The sequence below is a fragment of the Diadema antillarum genome, unplaced genomic scaffold (genome assembly GCF_040938485.1).
Source record: "Diadema antillarum isolate AM-2024a unplaced genomic scaffold, OU_Dant_1.0 scf00000003, whole genome shotgun sequence".
NCBI lineage: Eukaryota > Metazoa > Echinodermata > Echinoidea > Diadematoida > Diadematidae > Diadema > Diadema antillarum.
Window position 1 is genome coordinate 1,399,852 of NW_027270892.1, and position 22,463 is coordinate 1,422,314.

A 22,463-nucleotide genomic window follows, 5' to 3' on the forward strand; every position below is an offset into this window, starting at 1 on the left:
TCTAACGGACAAATATCCATAATCCCCTCATAAGAAAAAATATAAGAAGAGTGCCGAGATAAATGGGTCAATTCAGTTTATATACTCATTTTCTTTTCTCTCTGTCTTTTCAATCTGAATAAAAACAACCAAAATCGTGCCTTTTCGTTCCTTCTGAAACCAATCACCAGTCCAATATGCTTTCATCTTCTCTGACATAAAAACCACCTGGTATAAACATAGCAACAAGACCTGGTCACTTCTTTTTGATATAGCTGTGCACATTCGGTGGCCTATCCGCGACTTATAGATCCCGGGAAAGAGCATGCTTATATATCCAGATTTTCAAAACGTTCATCCAATTGATCGACAGAAGGATTTTGTCATGAGGATTCAATCAATGAAATGAAATGAAATGAAATGAAATGAAATGAAATAACATCATTTGAATCGTTGTCACGTCCTCTGATCTCTTCTACATCTCCCCATCTCTTTCGGGTTAGCAGGCATAATCATATTGCTCAATTCACATTTAAATCACTTGATATCCTTGTCCAAATTCAATTCTTATTTCAAATGTGAATCAATTATGCATAATAATGAAATACAAAGCTAAAAAGAACTGAGTGAGTATATGTCTACATTTTGTGATTAGATGAAATAGATCGCTTTAGAAATTAATTTCTACATCTTTGGCAGAATCTTCAGTTATTTTCAATATTGTTTTGGTCACTACAAAGGGGATACAATATCATGGGTTTTATAGAGGGTGTAAATAAATTGAGTTTGCTAACTTCAGGACGAGGACATCACAACACTTCTAAAATCACTCCATTCGTAGCAATATAAAAACGTACTGTTCTCAATATTATTTTGCTTTTATTTCACAGGTTGACATTGGTATGATCAACCATACATTTATTCTGTACTGATTTTCAGTTTCATTATCCATCAATTGTACGTTCCCTGCATGCGACAAAATCAGCATATGTAACATCCGTTTTTTGCACAGAATCTACGAAAATCAGTAAGATTTCATAAAACAGATTCTTTCTAAATTCGTCTGATATTATCATCCTTCTTAACAAGGCCTAAGAATACGAAAAAAAAAAAACCACCAAAACCCTACACATCAAACAAACAGTAAAATACCGGAGATCAACTTACCACGCCATCCTTCCAGGCTTTTGAAAATGCGCATGCTCAGTTTAAAAAAACAATCTCAACAACCTTTTTTCCGAAAATTTCCCCAAATCTTGCTCTTGTGTACTGCATGGAGCAGACAAGTCATTTCTTCGCTATTTGTACACTGTGGTGTAAAGATAAACGAAGTACGAAAGTACAGAGCGTTAATACGACTCGCTCTGCGGGAAGACTAGATATCTCACCATTGCCAACTTTTTCTTTAAAAAAAGACGATTTTTCGCTCTGAGAAACATATCAGTCGGCAATCAGTATGCCACCGATTATTTCTCATTTTTGTTCAGATAACACAAGGCGTCTCACGATAATAAGCGGAGTCTGCAGTCTGGTAAGTAGTCCTACAGCACAGTTTCATCAGCCATGGTAGTTAACTTGCCGCATAACTCAGGAAAAAGGGAGAATGGGGGAATCCCACACGAAGATGGTCCATCCTGTATGGGGCGATTCTCACCAAGCAAGGGTTAAAATGCACAAATCGCGCATGCGGTATACGCTATGATTTAGAATATAGTATCAATAAATGTAGTAATGACACCACTGAGTACATCAAATATACTGGATGAACTAGTCTTGTACCTCCTTGATCACACTAAAAGTTTCAATTTTTCGTGAGGGGTGATTCTCAACAACCAAGTGTTATTACACCTTGATTTAGTATAAATTACCCCTCCCCCACCCTAGCATGCCAAATAAGTTTATGATATGGATTGGATGAATACAACAATATCAGCAGAACACATCACTAAATGTTTGAAAAAAATCAGTCAAGCTGTTGGAAAATTGATATGAATTTCTAAAGTTTTTGTGCAGCCGTCGCTGGATGAGCAAACTACTGCAGTTCGTGATGTATGGAAAACGATATAAATAGAATATAAAAATGTTATTTTTTGATGAAAATACACATGTCCTCGACTAAACATAATCGGGGTAATATCATTCTCCCTGCTTTTTGAAACTAGCTAAATCAGGTGATATTTCATTTTACCAGAAAAGTGAAAATAATTATGTTAAATTGCTCATAAATGAATTCTTTCATTACAAGAACAAGATAACTAAAAAACATAAACGAATTGAACAGCAATACATAGCCATCACGACAATTATGTCCGTCGAAGACGACTTTTTGGATATACATGTACCAACAGTATATTGAGTTTTTCTCAAATCCCCTCAGAGAATTTCCATCCTGTGTTGACTAACATGTGTGCAATTCGCGGAAAATTGTAGACTGACTACCTTTGCGTACCAAATTTTACAACAAAGGTATCGCGGTATTTGTCATGTGATATTTGCCACGTGACTCTAAAGTGATAGATCTGGAAAAGGGCAAAATGAGACTTATTGCAGGACGGCTTCCTAAAATACAAATTCTGAAATAAACCTTATCCGTTGATGTCTGGATGTCGACAATGATTTATCATTCATCTAAACTAAACATCCCTTTGGTTTTCTTCTTTCTACGTCTTTCTGCAGTGTATCATACCGTTGCAGTGTGTATTTTCCATCCCGCGGATGGCCTTTCTGCAAAGGGCGATTGGTGAGAAAAGGCATCGACAGTCAAGCTTTCTACTTTACAAACAGGGAATTTCCACTCTCAATGTATAGCAAAGTGGTCAGAATGATGAACGAGCAAGGGATGTGGAAACTGCAACTGCATTAATGATCAACTGTAACGGTTAAAAGGGCACAAGGTGCTTGTAAAACCTTAATGTACAGAGCAGCAGATTTAAAATGACACAATATGTTCTGGTGATACAACTACTGTAGGTTCCAGAAGAACAGGGGTAGAGGGGCGATGCCATTCCAGATCAGTGCAATACAGTCATGACAGTCAAAGAAAGCATTACGGTCTAAAATTATTTTGGCGACATAATGGCACAAGCAAGTGAGAGGGGGAAAAAATCGTTCCAGATTTTTGCCGGTGGGGGGAGGGGGGGGGGGAAGCAATGTAAATTTACATTTGCATTGTGTGCGTGTGTGTGTGCGTGTGTTTGTATGTGTGTGAGTATATCGGGCATTATGTATCCCCTTTAAAACACCGCACAGCAAAATTCGTACTGAGGTGTTCTTTCTGTTACTCTGGGTGAATATGACTGCCGAAGATCATATGCCTGGGTAAGACTATTAAGAAGACCCAGTGAAAAAGAAGGAACTAGTGTGAGATTTGAAGCAGCGTTATCTACTGCTTTCCGGGGATCGGCACCACCATTGAGCTGAAGCCAGTTCATGGCAGTGACGATCATGTTTGAACAAATACCCAATGCCTGACCTTTCTTTCATTCTCTCCTGGTCTTATTCATAAATCATGCGCCTCCAGTGAGGAGAGTTATAAGAAGGGAATTGTATGTGCGTTTATGTGTGTCTATCATTTTTTTTCCCCTGAGGGTTTCCTTTTCGGAGACATTAAAGTTATACAGAGATTTCATTCTTTTCTGTTAAATTCCCTCGTTATAATCGCCTTCTACTAACGAAATAGGAATAAGACCTAGGTTTACCAGATGTTTGTAAACAAATGCAAGTCATTTTATAGTTTGCTATCGAACTGTAGTATACCTATCATGGGCGTAAATCCCGGGGGGGGGGGGATGGGGGGATATATCCCCCCCCCCCCCTGAAAGTGGAGGAGGGGAGGATGGCCTGTACAATCATCCCCCCCCCCCCCCCCTGAATTTTGAGGGGAAAAATGGAGGAAGCAGAAATGTGATTGTATCAATTTTGGCGTATTGCATGACGTTTGTACGCCGGCCTTCAGACAGGTAACAGAGCTGAACAGTATTCTATCTTGTAGGAAAATGTATACATAATTTTCTTAAGCGCTCGCTCGCGAAGAAAGTAACATCGACATACGGCTCAGACGTTGACAACGTCAAATAGTATATTAGGCCTACATGCCAACATGCTATGACGCGAGTAACTGGCCGGGGACCATCTGCAAAATATGTACGAAAACATACAAACAAATAATAACAAAAACTATATCGCCATAATTGATTTTCCTCCATTTCCTGAATCATTCCTGAGAAACGACAGTGACTGATGACTCAGTCAGGATACATCTATGGGCATACCAAGGGAAGATCAGGGACGTCGAATCTATTTGGGGGGGGGGGCAAAGGGGCATTTGCCCCGCCCCAACGGAAGTGTTTAGACAGACAAATCATTTATCCCCCAAGCAATTCCCGAGATGAGGACAAATCTCGAACTTTCTTAATGGAAAATTGTCCAAATATCGCCAGAACTATGCACCAGATCGTTGTATTGCAATCATAAACATGCAAAAGGTCCGCTATACAGAATCCCTTTCGATAAACTTTGTGCACTTTTGACATAGACGTATATTTCCCTAATTTATCAAAGAGTGTGCAGCAGATCTTTCACGTAACAAAAGCAACCTAATATGTAGAGGCGTCGATGAAGGGGGGGGGGGATGGTTCCCCATAAAAGTGGGACAAACAAAAGCGAAAAATATAGCTACAAACGGCAGTTTTTGGAGTGTAAAATTTTAAAATTCATTTTTAAAATGCGCCCCCCTTAATTTCCAAAGCGAAAAATATAGCTACAAACGGCAATTTTTGGACTGTAGAATGTCAAAATTCTAAAGTCGCTCGCTCCGCTCGCTCGCATTCAATCATTATTCCATTCTCCTGATGTTGCTGCCAGTAATTGCCAGCAGTTTTCGCCCGGTACGCCCCCTTTTTTTTTCCAAAGCGTAAAATATAGCTACAAACGGCAGTTTTGGGACTGTCACATGTCAAAATTTTTAAGCTCGCTCGCTTCGCTCGCTCGCATTAAATCATTATGCCATTCTCCTGATGTTGCTGCCAGTAATTGCGTAACAGTTTTCGCCCTGTGTGCCCCCTTAATTTCCAAAGCGAAAAAATACAGCCACAAACGACAGTTTTGGGGACTGGAAAATGTCAAAATTTTCAAGCTCACTCGATTCGCTCGCTCGCATTTAATCATTATGCCATTCTTCTGATGTTGCTGCCAGTAATTCCTAGCAGTTTTCACCGGGGCGCCCCCCTTAATTTCCAAAGCGAAAAAATACAGCCACAAAGGACAGTTTTTGGGACAGCAAAATGTCAAAATTTTCAAGCTCACTCGCTTTGCTCGCTCGCATTTAATCGTTATGCCATTCTCCTGATGTTGCTGCCAGTAATTGCCGGCAGTTGCGCCCGGTGTGCCCCCTTAATTTCCAAAGTGAAAAAAATACAGCCACAAACGGCAGTCTTTGGACTGTAAAATGTCAAAATTTTCAAGCTCGCTCGCTCCGCTCGCTCGCATTTAACCGCTATGCCATTCTCCTGATGTTGCTGCCAGTGCTTGACAGCAGTTGCGCCCGGTGCGGCCCCCTTAATTTCCAAAGCGAAAAAGTATAGCTACAAACGGCAGTTTTTAGACTGTAAAATGTCAACATTTTCAATGCAAAAAGATTTCATTGTGGGAGGGGGAAACCCCCCTACCATATCCTCCCCCCCCCCTCGCTTGCTTCGCTCCTTCACATGACCGCTCCTCCTAAGATCAAATCCTGTCTACGCCGATGATAGGCCCCATTATTAATTTAGTAGGCCTTCACAGTGATGTCGCACAGGCGGAGCAAGAGCTGAAATACCACGATTTTGTCATTCAATAATATATTGTGAATATTTCATTTTCTTATTGTTTTTTTAAAGAAAACAAAACAAAATTTTCACCAAAAGTGAACACCAGATCGCTGAATTTCAGGTCTGAAAATGCAAAATCTTCCTCGTGTGGGAGAGGGATACCCCCCCCCCCCCTCCATACACACCCTTCCCCCGTTCGGTCGTTCCACTCCGTCTCATAGATATTTCCAAAAAAAAAATGTTTTCATACTTTTAAGGTCTGATTTTCCGCCGAAAGTCATCTGACAAGCAAAAAAAAAAGCAACAAGAACAAAGTCTCCATATTGTTGCTGCCACTTTTCTCCCACTTTGTATTTCATGCAAAAAAGTGGGACATCCGATCCCTGTAAAGTGTGTGTGTGTGTGGGGGGGGGGGGCACCAAGCTTCTTCCCCCCCCCCTTCCCCCCCCCCCCCCCCCCAAAGGCTGCGCCGGTCCGGTTATGGGCTTGTAATCGCGGTGATGGTGACCATCCCCCCCCCCCACTCCTCAGTACGGATTTACGCCGTTGATACCTATATTATGAAGATGCTCAAAAATTCGTCTTAATCTACCTAAATAAAAAAGGTGAAGTTGAAGATTTCTTGAATTTCAAAATTTTATTCCACAGCTTGGGTGCTGCACCAGCAAAATATCAATGATCGGTCTTCAATGGTGTTATTTTTGTTCTACGTGTTGCGATTTGTAAAGCCACCTTGACTTATCCACACGATATGACGACAACACGCGCTCAAATAGAAATAAGATTAATTCAGATAATATAAAACGTTACATTATTACAATGTGAATAGACGAGGCTCCAGACGTCACTAAGCAATGGCCAATATCCCTGGAAATGTCCAAATACGATGCTCGATGCACAAAGGAATGATCCACGATGCACCGATGAATAATACCTTCGACGTAAATCCAGAGGTGCAGGTTACGATAGTCCAAGGTATAGATCCGGGGTAAAATCCAAGTTATGTGTCCACAGCAAAACGTGCAGAATCCAAACGTTATGACGATCACGTTCAGTTGATGTGTTGAATGATGATTCACTTTATAATGTCCAGCGAGGAATCCAGCCCGTCACAGCTTTGCCGTAACAATGTCCGTTGACACTAAAATGTGGAGTCTATCTCCAATGTAGACAAATTAATTCTCTGCAGGCAAAATGTCTCTCAGGCCTTATCTCCACAAACACAGTTTGTATAGCAGGTCAGCAGGTAACACAGGACTGACTATAACAAGTCGCTTCAGAGCCAGAAGTGACGTAACTCTCAGAGCAGAGGTGTTAGGTACTCTGCCTACTGCAGAATTTCTCTGGCTTATATACTATCCATTCACCCCCTTCTAGCACATTCTATAACTCTCTCCAACCTACTAGCCAGTCCAAGTTCCAGGAAACCTGGATGACTCACTGCCTAACTATGTACAAAACATCATTGCCAAGAATAACTACCAATCACATTGGGCTACAGGGACAGTGCCTCACTCAGCCAAACATGTAAGCACTTCCCAGAACTTTCTGGAACGGGTGAAGTCATTCTAGATTGAGTGAGCTATATTGTATTTCCTGTTACATGCATATACTGTGTAGCTACATTGTATACCACCTAGAAAATTCTCCACTGATCTGGTCAGCCTGTATGTACTATATCTATACCATGTAGAATGTTCTCCATGAATCTGGTCAACCTGTGTACATACACATTAAAACAGCCATGCATACAGTACATCATACATATGTACATAACTACTAGTGTGTACATTTGTGACACCATCCCCCATGGGAAAAAGAAAGCCTTGCCGTAGCAAGGGTTTCTTTTACCTTCACAATTTCTCATTATTATTTACAATGAATGTGAGGTAAAATCCAAGTCAAGCTATAATCACATACTATCACATGCCTTTTGGATAGCTGTATTAATTCCATGTTCTCTTTTCATGGATACCATTTACAATGATATTGCTTGGATTCTCAGAGCTTATACAATCATATCAAACTGTTTTGCACACATTAATGAATATGCTAAACACATACACTGGAAATGATATGCGGTGAAAACTTTTCACCTTTGATACTTTCTTCATGTTACACTCTTGACAGAGCGTCGGCAATTACATTGTTTTTGCCTGCCACATGTTTGATTTTGAGTGCATATGGCTGCGTCATCATGCTCCATCTGAACAACCTGTTGTTCTTCATTTTGAACCGGTCTAAAAAGACCAAGGGGTTGTGGTCAGTATAGACCGTGATCTCCCCTTTGCTATTTGTCAAGTACACTTCGTATTGCTGGAGGGCAAGGATGAGACTGAGAGCCTCCTTCTCAATTGTGGAGTACTTCTTCTGGTATGTGTTCAATTTTTTTTGAGAAGTAGCTAACTGGTCGTTCAGTGCCTTCTTCATCTTCTTGGAGCAAAACCGCTCCCACTCCTACATCGCTAGCATCTATTGTCACCTTGAATGGCTTTGCGAAGTCAGGAGCTGCCAAAACAGGCTCATTAGCAAGGACGGCCTTTAGTTTCTCGAAGGCTCTTTGACACTCATCAGTCCAGGTGTACTTTGCCTTGCCCTTCAGCAGGTTTGTTAGGGGGGTGATTACAGTGCTGAAATTCGGTACAAATTTCCTGTAGAAACCAGCCATGCCCAGAAATCTGAGCAACTCCTTCTTGGATTGGGGGATGGGAAAGCCTAGTATAGCCTCTACCTTGGCTTCTCTTGGCAATACTTGTCCCTGACCGACTACATGCCCGAGATACACCACTTTGGCCTTTGCAAATTCACTCTTTGCCAGATTAATCACCAATCTGGCCTCCCTGAGTCGATCAAAAAGTTGCCGCAAGTGTGTAATGTGCTCCTCCCACGTGTCACTGTACACTAGGATGTCATCAATGTATACTACACAGTTATCAAGTCCAGCAATGATTTGGTTTGTCAGCCGTTGGAAGGTGGCCGGAGCATTTTTCATGCCGAATGGCATTACTTTGCATTGGAACAAGCCATCTGGTGTAGCAAAGGCAGAAATCTCTCTGGCCTTGTCGGTCAAGGGCACTTGCCAGTATCCCTTTAGAAGGTCTATTTTACTGACATACGTAGAATTTCCGACCCTGTCAATGCAGTCTTCCAGTCTTGGAATGGGGAAAGAATCTGTTTTCGTCACGGCATTCACCTTTCGGTAATCTATACAGAATCTTTGAGACCCATCCGGCTTGGGCACCATGACAATTGGGGAGCTCCAACTGCTTTTACTCGGTTCTATTATGTCATTGTCGAGCATGTATTGAACCTCTTCCCTTACTTTTTGCAGTTTGCTCGGGTTTAACCTGTAAGGGTTTTGCTTGATAGGGTCAGCATCTCCTACATCAACATCATGTACAGCCAAAGGGGTGCAACCTGGTTTATCTTTACACAGTTCTTTGTACTCATGTAACAGACTAGTCACATCTTTCCTCTGATTTTCAGGTAGGTAGTTCAGTGCCTCATCTACTTTACCTAACATCTCTGAGTTAGACAGCCTGGCACTAGAGGGCTCACTTCCATGCTCATCCTGAGCTTCTCCCTCTTCATCTACTTCTTCTACTACCACCTCAGAGCTACGCCTACTGGCTGACTAGCCTTTCTCTCATAGTACTCTTTCAGCATGTTTACATGACACACCCTCTGATCCTTGCGTCTGTCTGGCGTACTGATCACATAGTTCACATCATTGAGTTTCTTTTTGACACAGTATGGGCCACTGAACTTGGCTTTCAGTGGTTCACCTTGTATGGGCAGCAGTACAAGAACTTTGTCACCTGGGTTGAAAGTTCGGGCTTTGGCATTTTTGTCTGCCTTTCTCTTCATAGAGTCTTGTGACACTTTCAAGTGTTCCCTAGCTACCTCACAAGCCTTTGAAAGCCGTTCACGAAACCTTGACACATAGTCAAGTAGGTGGACCTCATCATCCTCAGTCATGAATTTCTCTTTGATGAGCTTCAGTGGGCCCCTAACTTCATGACCATACACCAACTCAAATGGGCTGAAATCCGTCGATTCATTTGGGGAGTCCCTCGTTGCGAACAGCAGGAAAGGGATGCCCTTATCCCAATCCTCGGGATACTCCTCACAGAACGCCCTAATCATTGTCTTTAGGGTCTGGTGGTAGCGCTCCAACGCACCTTGGGATTGGGGATGATAAGCTGACGACTTCAGCTGCTTCACACCCAAACGATACATCACCTCTTGAAATATGCCTGACATGAAATTTGACCCTTGGTCAGACTGCACTTCCTTGGGCAACCCATACCTAGTGAAAAACTGCACTAGAGCATCTACCACAGTCTTAGCAGTGATATTTCGCAATGGGATAGCCTCTGGAAACCGTGTAGACATATCCATGATTGTCAAGAGGTACTTGTGACCCGACCTAGTCCTAGGCAAAGGTCCAACACAGTCAACTAGAACCCGACTGAATGGTTCTTCAAACGCAGGTATCGGAATCAATGGCGCCGGCTTCACCGAATGCTGTGATTTACCAGCCACCTGACATGTGTGACAAGTCTTACAAAACTCAGCCACATCCACATTCAACCCCGGCCAATAGAAATGCCTCATGATCCGATCCTTTGTCTTTCTGACGCCTAAATGGCCGCCAACAGGTAACTCGTGAGCAATCCTCAAGATCTCACCGCGGTAACTAGGAGGGACAACTACTTGACGGACCACCGTCCAATCCTCATCAGCTGGCCTATGGGGAGGTCTCCACTTCCTCATCAAAATGCCATCTTTGACATAATAGCACTCAGGGACCTTTTCAGCCTCAGCCTCAGAACACGCCGTCTGAGACAAGCCTTTCAACTCAGAGTCTGCCTGCTGTGCTTCAACCAAGGAAGACTTGCTAAACAGCCCATCACTGTTAGCCTCGGAGCCTAATACAGCAACCCCATCATTCAAATCCTTGAAAAAGGTTTCTGCCAACCAAACACCGGAATTCTCCTCCACATCAACAGAATCCGCATCATCTTGAACAGCTCTACGAGCCTGAGACCTAGTCACAACACAATCTGGGAAAATCCCAGGAAACTCCTCCTGCAACTGCTCAGTTTCAGCAACCACCACTGGTTTCTCCGAAACAACTGGAGACGCAACCACCTTGTCCCCAGCCAAGTCATTCCCCAACAGGAAGTCAATGCCTGCCATGGGCAACTCAGGAACAACTCCAACAGTAACAGGACCAGAAACTAGGTCACACTTCAAATCCACTCTATACAGTGGCACTGACATATAACTGCCATCAACAGTCTGAATCAAGACTTTTGCATTCACTGCACTATCTGGTGGAAAAGTCATACCACCATCCACCATCAACGACTGAGAGGCCCCCGTATCCCGCAGGATGACTACTGGCTTACCTGCCTCACCAGAAGTACATGGGGTCACCTCACCATCAAACAAAAAGCTACGATAGCTCTCATCCACCTGCTTCAGCCTATCTTTGAATTTGGGAGATTGACTTTCAATGGCCTGTGTTTCACTGAACGGGACACTGTTTTCGGGTAGGACACTTTTTGACATGACAAATCCCATGTCCTTCTTTGTTTTGTTTTGCAACTTCCAACATTGCGACTTTACATGCCCTGTCTTGTTACAGTGAAAACATTTGATGACATTTGCACTTGTACTGGACCCTTTGTCAGATTGAGGCTTTGGTGCCGATGAAGATTCAGAACTCGTGCCTTTTTTAGAACCAGCATTCTTTGGATTGCTCGACTGATTTTTGTCTCTCTTATTTCCAGAGAAATTCCTGAAAGGTGGTCTGTTGTCATTTCTGTGGGTCAGCTCATACTCATCAGCCATCAAGGCTGCTTTATGCAAACTTGTCACTTTGTGATCATCCAAATGCGACCTCACACTTAAAGCAACACTCTTTTGAATTCTTCCAAGAGAACAACCTCACGTAGGTTATCAAAATCCTGATCCACTTTCAAGGATCTGTACCACCTATCAAACATCATTTCTTTTTCACGAGCAAACTTAACATGTGTCTGGCCTGGTTTGCGGTACGAATTTCTGAACTTGTGTCTGTATGCCTCTGGCACCAACTCATAGGCATTCAACACTGCTTTCTTGACTGTAGCATAGTCACGTGATTGCTCTTCAGAGAGAGATGAGTACACATCAGCTGCTTTGCCGACAAACACACTTTGAAGGAGCAAGGGCCAAAATTCCTGTGGCCAGTTCAAACTGTTAGCCACCTTCTCAAATGACACAAAGTATGCATCAACTCTGTTTTCCTCAAACTTTGGCACCAATCGAATGTTCTTGGCCAAATCAAATTCAGAGGGAGCCCTTTCACGATTTCCAACAGTCTGTGCATGAGTCAATTCCATCTCACGCAATTTCACTTGTTGCTCAATTTCAAATTTCTTCATTTCTAATCTCATCTTCTCTTTCTCCATTTCCATTTTAGCAAGCTCAAGCCGTGTTTGATCAGACATTTGGGCTTGATCTGAAATTTGAGTTTCTTCTTTGAGCTCCATGTGACCAGCTACCAAGTCAAGAATCTCTGCCTTCCTTACACCTTGTGGAACATCAACATTTAAATGCTGTGCAATAGCAGTCAAATCACATTTGCGTAACCTTTGCAAATCTTTGAGGGACAAATCTGTCCTCTGAACATCCATTGTACTGATTGACATTGTCACATGTATTACACACAATGTACAATTGAACAATCAACTCACTGGTATTTTGTCTGTACCAATATTCTGGATTCCGGAACGTTCCAAATTCTAAGTTTTGGCTTTAAATTCACTTCCCGGACACAAGCCCCCAATTTTGTTACGACCAAAATCACTCTGAGAATGATCGCACAAAAGAAACAATTAACTAATGTCCAGGCGGTTTATTAACAGTGATATTGTGGGTACAGACTCGTAATCGGTTCTCACATCAGTACAATAATGATCAATAGAAACAGTTACAAATCAGTAATAGAATCACTTACACTTATTACATGCAATATCCCTGGAAATGTCCAAATACGATGCTCGATGCACAAAGGAATGATCCACGATGCACCGATGAATAATACCTTCGACGTAAATCCAGAGGTGCAGGTTACGATAGTCCAAGGTATAGATCCGGGGTAAAATCCAAGTTATGTGTCCACAGCAAAACGTGCAGAATCCAAACGTTATGACGATCACGTTCAGTTGATGTGTTGAATGATGATTCACTTTATAATGTCCAGCGAGGAATCCAGCCCGTCACAGTTTTGCCGTAACAATGTCCGTTGACACTAAAATGTGGAGTCTATCTCCAATGTAGGCAAATTAATTCTCTGCAGGCAAAATGTCTCTCAGGCCTTATCTCCACAAACTCAGTTTGTATAGCAGGTCAGCAGGTAACACAGGACTGACTATAACAAGTCGCTTCAGAGCCAGAAGTGACGTAACTCTCAGAGCAGAGGTGTTAGGTACTCTGCCTACTGCAGAATTTCTCTGGCTTATATACTATCTATTCACCCCCTTCTAGCACATTCTATAACTCTCTCCAACCTACTAGCCAGTCCAAGTTCCAGGAAACCTGGATGACTCACTGCCTAACTATGTACAAAACATCATTGCCAAGAATAACTACCAATCACATTGGGCTACAGGGACAGTGCCTCACTCAGCCAAACATGTAAGCACTTCCCAGAACTTTCTGGAACGGGTGAAGTCATTCTAGATTGAGTGAGCTATATTGTATTTCCTGTTACATGCATATACTGTGTAGCTACATTGTATACCACCTAGAAAATTCTCCACTGATCTGGTCAGCCTGTATGTACTATATCTATACCATGTAGAATGTTCTCCATGAACCTGGTCAACCTGTGTACATACACATTAAAACAGCCATGCATACAGTACATCATACATATGTACATAACTACTAGTGTGTACATTTGTGACAAGTATAGATAGTGCTGAGTTATGTTGCTCAAGGCATGCACATATAGATAAGGAGTCCGCGTTAACGCTAAGAAAGTTACATTTTAAAATACCGAGTTGCAACAATTATTTCCCAGAAAAGCGAGCAGCAGCTCTAAAGTTCTTTCCTATCCATGTAGATTTCTGGAATTCCACGACAACAAACTGCACAAAAATGACAAGATATACTTAGTAGCTTAAATCCGTGCACTGACATGAATTTGTACCAAATCGGTTTACGGAGAAGGTTTATAAAAATTATAGAAGTCAACTTTCATGCCGTCACTCAAAACAACTCACTCTTTGGTAAAAGACAGCAGCTGTCTTTACAATCTGAATTTGAAGTTAGCCATAATCATTGTTCATATACTATATAGTAAACAGGCATTGATTTTTAGCTTTTTACTCAAAGATATATACATCGCACAATATTCGATGGCTAATTTTAGTGTCAATTTGTGTAGGCAGCGTACGGAGCGATCACTCGCGAAGAGTTGTTCTGAGCCACGACGAGAAAGTCGACGAGTATTAACGCTTCCCCAAAACGGATTTGGTTCAAACTTTTACGAGGAATATTATTTCCTGTGATTTTGGTGTAATTTTGTTCAGTATCATTTGAGATACGGATACGAAATAGCGGCCGTTACAACTCAAAATATCTAGTGATCCAAATAAAAAAAGAAAAACAAACACGGCGTATAAGTTGACTGCTCGCAGATCAGTTCCGAGAAAAAAAATATCTCTATACAAATCTCTACGTTCTCTACATCGAGAATAAGAAGAGCAAAGTGTTGAAAATAAAAGTAGCACGCGATTATAACAGCGCTATGCAAATAAGACTATGTGGGACTGTCTGAACTCTTCGAATAGATATACATCCACCTTGTTGGATCTTCACTAGCTAGAATGGACCTATGATGATGATGATGATGATGATGATAATAATAACAATACTAAAAATAATAGTGATAATAACAATCATCACCGTAATAATGATGATGATAAATACCACTTATATAGCGCTTAATACTGACGTTTCTAAAAGCATGATGATGATGCAGATGATAGTGATGATAATGAACGGAATTTCCAAGCTGGACAGAACAAAGTGTCCTACAGTGTGAAATAAAATGTGAAGACACAGTGTGAAATGTCGTCACATTGTTAAGTTCCAGCGTGTTAACTTTGTGAACATATTGTGAATCATCAAACATAAAACGAAGCATCACTATGTGAACAATCTGTGAAAAGTCTTACAACATTGTTATTAGCTATCTTCACACTGTTAAATTCGAGCGTTTTCACATACTATAGTAGTCGACTAAGTAAAACACAATGTGAACACACTGTGCAACACTGTGTTCTTTCCAGCAAGGACATCGCAATATAGAATATAATTTTTTTCCATTAACAGAATGAAAACATGTGTGGAAAGGGACATAAACAATAAATTAAATGGACATTCAGTACATATGGCCGTTGTGCAAATCGAAACCGATCTTTAGCAGTAACATAGTAAAAGCATGCTTCATTGCATCTGACGCACAATTCACTGCTCTCACGTTGATTCTTTTCTTCCATTTCCCACGCGCTTCTCCTTATGGATGTCGTGCAAAGTAATAAGCACAAGACAAGTAATTTGCCAAGTTTAGTATGTTTTTTTTCTTTCTGCGGCTACCATCACTATCAAGCACTTGCTCGAGATAGTAGAGTCCTGCATTTACCACCCCCCCCCCCCCTTACTCGAAAAGAAGTGTGTACCATTCATTTCTTTAATTTCATAGCATTGTGTCCAAATGCTTAGAATATAATTATCAGGATTATTATACTATGAATGTAATATACACATATTTTATTTTCATTGTTGTCAGTTACATGTATATGCATTGTTACTTTCATGTATGATTTCTGTGAAAAAAAAAATGCAGAAATGAAATGAAACTGAAGCTACCTAAACGTTTTCCTATGTTGTTTACAGCGCGAGATCAAAAGAGGTCGTAACACCTTCATGTGAATTTATCTTACCTCCATAACTCGTATGTTATTAAGATCCAGAGTTTATTTTCATAAGATTCCATCTACTTGATGACATTTGACATTGTTTCAAATACAGATGAAGAACTTGTCGATGAGAGCGTCCTTACCACCGATATTGTGGAGTTGGTCGTCGCAAGTTTCGTCATTGTTTGCTCCATTCTCTTATTCATCAGTCTTTCTTGGTTATGCATCATTTTACTTTCCTTTATGGGATGTATCATAGTAGAAGACTTTAACGGAGTGTTCTGTCATTTTTAAAATACTTCTTTCTTTCTTTCTTTCTTTCCTTGGTAATGAAATTCTGAACATGAAGTGGTATAAACACATAAATCATATCAGTGCATGAATCTCTATCTTTTCCTTCCTTGAACATCATCAGAAATGAGCTCAATACTTCACCACAGTATCCTCCCCATCATAAATCTGAAACTGGAAACACTTGTCATCTGATTTCAAAAGGCGAGGAGAAATTCTTCATATTCTTTGGGTTTTTTTTGTACGTTCAATCGCTTCGTAAAAACAACTGAGCATTTCACTGATACATAGCTGTCAAAGTCAAAAACTTTGTTGGTTCAAGTCACAGAGTAACAGGTTTAATCCTGCCTCAGATTATTTTTCAGCTATCAAAGTTCTAGACACACTACGTCATCCGTGCACGGGGAATCTAGACAGAGTATTCATGATTGCCCAATGGAGACGGGGTGCTGAGGGTGTTGAGGATAAGGTATTCATAGATTTCAAGTACAGCAAACAAAAAAGGCAATCACAATGGAATAAATGAACCCTATTCAGTTCTTCTGCAAACAAGACCTGTCAAATGTATGATGATGACTTAATGTACACAAAACTCACGCAGCTATCAATCTTTCCTGAAATCAAACCAAAATATCTCGCACTATATATGTAACCTATAAAGAGATACTACATTGTATTTTTTTTTTACATTGACTTCTATTGAAATGAGGTCTGGGCATGTACAATTTGTAAACTAGAATTGAATAGAAAATGAATGCTGGCCAGCCAATCACAGCTTAAGAAGTGACTCGGACAAGTCACGAAACTGTTCCCTTCGTGATTTTCTGTTAAACTATGTATCCCAGTCAATTCAAACAGACACGATTATGTCCTGGGCAGTTATTTTACTACTTTGATGATTCAAAATCTTCATCGATATTCATGAATGGAAGATTACAAAAGAATATTAAACAAAGATATTAATCTACATTACGCCCTTATATGCTGACGTGATTTTGATCAGCCATGCTAAAAGAAAAGTCAAACTGGTTAAGGCATGACAAAATGAATATTCTTTATAGCCCAAAACAGGGCCGGACTTGCTTTTCTTAAAAGTAAGGGCCCCCAGTTTCTGGAAACAGGGACGTCGATTTATTTTAAGAATGGAAGAGGAGACATTTTTGGATGACAGTTTATTATGTTCCAAAATCGGCTGACAAGCAAAGACAAAAAAAAATAACGTTTTCTGGTGCCACTTAAGGGGATAACGGCTAACACGCCAAAAGCAAACAAACAATCAACCAAAACAAAACCAAACCAAAACAAAACAAAAAAGACGAAGGCTTAATATTTTCTGGTTGAAAAGCCAAAGGAAAATAATAATAATAATAAAAGATTTCCACACTCTGGATACCACTCCTCTAACAGTATTGGTTGCTGACAAACCCTTTATCTTCTGCAAAAAAAAAGAGGAGGATTTATGCAAGTGGTGAGATCCCCCCTTAATTTTGTTTCCTTACGAGATGTTCATATGACTCACTAATCATATCAATTCTGCAGAATGTCAGAGGACTCCTGGTTCTGTACATGGTTGTCTTGATGATATGGACGCTCCAAGTATTTGCGTATGCCATCCTTTTGATCATCGATGATGTAAGTTGACGATTCCAAAAATATCTATATTTTACAACATGGTTGATATGATGAAAAGTAAATTCACGCGGTTATTCACTGTATGCATGGCAGATCTTTTTGTTCAGCTCTTTTCACCAGTAGAAGATACAGATATGCGTTATTTCATCAAGATGGGAACTAGAATGTTTCCACTCATTGATTATTACCATTCAAATTACATGTCCCTCCGGCACTGACCGGTAAATGTTTAGAAAGACGTGGCTTTTCTTTTCTCTTCAACAGTTTTTTCCTTGGGAAAACAGCGTTTACCTCGGTTTTCGGATTGTCGTGATAATAATAAATGTAAGTACAGATGACTTATGACTTCAATGTACAATATTATTCTCAAAGAAATTTTCTCCTTTTAGACGTAAATTTCGTCTCAAGGAGTTCGAATGGCAAAATTGTTCATGGACGACACTGAAAATATAATTACTTTGTTAAAACATAGATAGACTCAACATCCAAGAATCCATGTATGATGTACCACTTAAAGAATTTATATGATGAACGTGATGTTATCATATTACAAGAGAAAAAAATGAAATTAAAGATTGTGACTTTCACTACTCCAGTTATGCTTGAGGGTGATGTATCTTTAACGTTAAATGTCTCCATGCTCCTAATTCATATGGCCTTTCGCTGATAGTAAATGTGTTAACTGTACGAGCGTATTTCAGAACAGATGATTTCGTTGCCCTCTTCTATAAAGCTGCATTAGTGTGTAGGTGTACGTGTTTGTTTACGTACGTGTGTGTGTGTCTGTATATGTGTGTGTGTGTGTGTGTGTGTGTGTGTGTGCATGATACGCGTCATATTCACACAATATTAAAAATGTTGATTTGTAAATCGTTGCAAAATAACTTGATCTTCAAACTTTAATATTCTTCTAACATCAAGCGTGTTCAGTGGCTTCGGTCATCCATTACGTTTTGTCTTCGCCATCGACTTTTTTTTTTTTTACTTTCACACCATGATATCAGCTTTTTCTTCTTCTTTTTCTTCTCACTCCCTCTCTCTACTTCTTCTAATCTTCCTGTTTCTCACTTTCTTTTTCTGCATGAGAGCGACTTAGTGCTAGGATTTGCTCATGCATGTTATGTGTATATAGATAGCAAGTCAATCGTGTAACCTTTCTTTATGGGGGGGGGGGGGGCACGTACCGTAAAAGCATTGCTTTTTAACCTTTCCCTCCATCTCCCACATTTTCATATTCTCAAAGTTTTTATTTATCTTTTAACGTTATTTGTTAATTGCATACGTACATTTCGTTTATTGTTCATTGTTAAAATGTCAATATATTCACTTCTTTCTGTTTAAAAAAAAATCACTTTTATATGTTTTTGTAAGAGATGGAAAGTGAATGAATGAACGAGTGAATGAATGAATGAATGAATGCACGTCATAACATGGTATTATTAGTTGTCAAGTTCATATAGGGAACCTATGCAAGGTAAGTCGCTTTTAATATCTGATGTAACAATCTACAACAAAAATATTCATTAAGCTACTGCTTTTTTTCCCTCCTACCTCTGTCTCTCCCTCTTCTTAAACTATCAAATCGTCAGATCTACTTCTTGGCAAACGTCAACCGCGAGTTCCGCAGGATGCGAGGTGACCGCCAGACTGAAACACCAGCAATAGAATATCATGCCGTGGATAGTGCCGCTTCCATCTCCTCTCCTAACTCTTCCAGACCAAGTACCTCCGAAAGCCAGAGATCTTCACTCAACGCCAGAGGGCACGTAGAAACTGAATGAAGAATGTAATTTAACGTTGTCATGTATTTTTCATTTAATCTTTCAACTCATTTATTTCTATTCTCAGAGTGGATAGCCCTTTCAGTACAAGACTAATTTTCAAAGGGGTCCACATTAGAATACAATGGTGTACAAGGTAAAACAGTAAATGCAAATTACATAAATAACTATTTATACAAGAAAACAACATAAAATAAAAGTACTCAACACAATGAACATATATATATATATATATATATATATATATATATATATATATACCGTATGTCCCCCAAAAAAATTACGAGACCCTCCACATTGATAACTCTAAAAATAGTGAATTAATCCAAATACAATTTCAGGGTATGAAACTATAACTTATTACCCACATCTTATAGAAACCCCATCCGATTTGCTTTTGTGGTCAAAGAGAAATGAGAAGTTTTGTAGAGCATGTCAGGAATTCCTTCCGTCCAAGTTCTGTCCATTATGTTCACACATTATGCAGTCCCAAGAGCATCCAAGTGCCGAACTTGGAAGAATCAGATCCATGACATGCGTTACAATGATCCACATATCTGTGTGACCACTCAACCAAATTGAATGGGGTTTTCTGCATAATATAGCTAAGATGTTATATTTTAAGACCCTGAAGTAGCATGTAGACTGTTAAATCATATTGGAAATTATCAATGCGAAAATCCGATTGTATTTTTCTGACATATATATATATATATATATATATATATATATATATATATTTATATACACTGCACTTGTTCACTGCAAAAGTTCACTGCTGAAAGTGTCTTTAGATAAATGGAATTCTAAGCCAGAGTATGCAAATAATCAATCATGATAACATTGATCAATGTGTGTGTATAACTGCATACAATGTAATAACAACAACCTCAAAAAATATATAACGGTATTTCAAAACACAACCTCAAACCAAATTATATCTTCTCCTACTCTGTTTAAAAGTACAGATTGTAACAATCGATCGAATGTCATATGGTAGATTATTGAATTCTATATATATATATATATATATATATATATATATATATAGCACTAGAATGTATAAGGAAAAACAGTTACGTTTGAAATTTGTTTTTGGTTTTGGCAAAGTTATTCTACATAGAGCATTTCGAAGAGAATATGGTGTAGTTTGCGTGCATATTTGATTGCCAGGATATTCATTCGCAATATAAACAATACATTTACACGTAAAAAAAGAGTCATTCTTTTCCATCTGCTTTGGAGAGGTTCGATTCCTGATTGACTGTATAATTTTCATCACATAGTGCAAGCATATCAGCATTTAGAATAATTCTCAAGGCCCTTTTCTGTAAAATGGACAGCACATTCAAATGGGATTTATTAGCATTGTTTCACACAGTAGATTAATATCACAATGATATCAAATAAATGTGTGATATAAAATTTTAGCAATATGGGAATTCAAAAATGAAATAAACAACCTTACGACGAATATAATCAACACGATATATCCAGTTTAAAGTAGAATCAGAAATCACTCCAACATACATGTATTTACATTTTAAAACACGATGTAAAATTTTCCCACCTATAAAAAGATTAATCAAATCATCATTAAATTTTATAGTTATTCTTCTTTGAGAACCAATAAATTTATACAGACTTTGTCGCATACAGAATCAATTTGTTATCCGTGAGCCATAACGAAATACCTTGTAAATCTTTATCAACTGACACAGACGCATTGTGAGGATTACGAGTTGAAAAGTAGAGACAAGTGTTATTAGCATACAGCATAGGCGCCGGAAGTGGGGGGGGGGGGGGGGCAGGGGGGGGGGGGGGCGGCCGCCCGCCCCCCCCCCCCCCCCCATCCAAAAAGTGGGGGGCAAAACGCATTTTTGCCCCCCAAAAAAGCCCCCCCCCCCAAAAAAAAAAAATAATAATAATAACAGTAGTTATAATAAAAATAAATGAATAATCAAAGAAAATAAGATAAATATGTATATATATGAATAAAAGGGAAAAAATATGGCTACAAACGGCAGCTTTTGGACTGTAAAATGTCAAAATTTTCAAGCTCGCTCGCTTCGCTCGCATCCAGCAGTTGAGCCCGGTGCGCCTCCCCCTTAATTTCTAAAGTGAAAAACATAGCTACGACGGCAGTTGTTGGACTCTAGAATGTCAAAATTTTCAAGCTCGCTCGCTTCGCTCGCTCGCATTGAATCGTTATGCCATTCTCCTAATGTTGCTGACAGTAATTGCCAGTAGTTGCGCCCGACGCCCACACCCCTTAATTTCCAAAGCGAAACATAAATATAGCTACAAACGGGAGTTTGGGGACTGTAAAATGTCAAAATTTTCAAGCTCGCTCGCATTGAATCGCTATGCCACTCTCCTAATGTTGCTGCCAGTAATTGCCAGCAGTTGCGTCCGATGCCCCCCCCCCCTTAATTTCCAAAGCGAAAGATATAGCTACAAACTGGAGTTTTGGGACTGTAAAATGTCAAAATTCTCAAGCTCGCTCGCTTTGCTCGCTCGCATTGAATCGTTTTGCCATAATCCTTATGTTGCTGCCAGTAATTGCCATCAGTTGCGCCCGATGAGCCCCCCCCCCCCCCTTGAGCCCCCTCCAATGTTTGCCCCCCCCCCCCCCCCAATCCAAAACTGCTTCCGGCGCGCCTGACATACAGTGATAGTTGGCAGTGTTACATCACATTTGGGATATCATTTATCAACAACAAAAACAGCAGTGAGCCGAGTATCGATCCTTGAGGTACACCGAACTCAGCTCTCCTGTTCGACATTCACCATAGTGGCCTGAAGTCTACCAGTTAAGTATAGCTTTGGAACCAGGACACACTTCCCTCATCAAAACCATAATGTTTCTGTTCTCTAGAAAAGTAACATGATCCGCCATGTCGAGTGCCTTCTTAAAACGTAAGGTAACAAAGCACGTATTATAAAATGGGCTTTAGAATCTCTGCAATCTGATTGGTCAATTGTGCATGCTG

The 22,463-nt window shown here is 40.0% G+C and overlaps 1 long non-coding RNA gene across 1 annotated transcript; it reads left to right on the top strand.

Annotated features, from left to right (window-relative positions):
• Positions 1-1,844: 1,844 nt before the first annotated feature.
• On the top strand, positions 1,845-19,678 carry LOC139741423 (uncharacterized). The gene is made up of 4 exons (XR_011711624.1): positions 1,845-2,719; positions 17,597-17,689; positions 17,954-18,013; positions 19,279-19,678. It is a non-coding gene; the product is annotated as an uncharacterized lncRNA (long non-coding RNA).
• Positions 19,679-22,463: the final 2,785 nt, after the last annotated feature.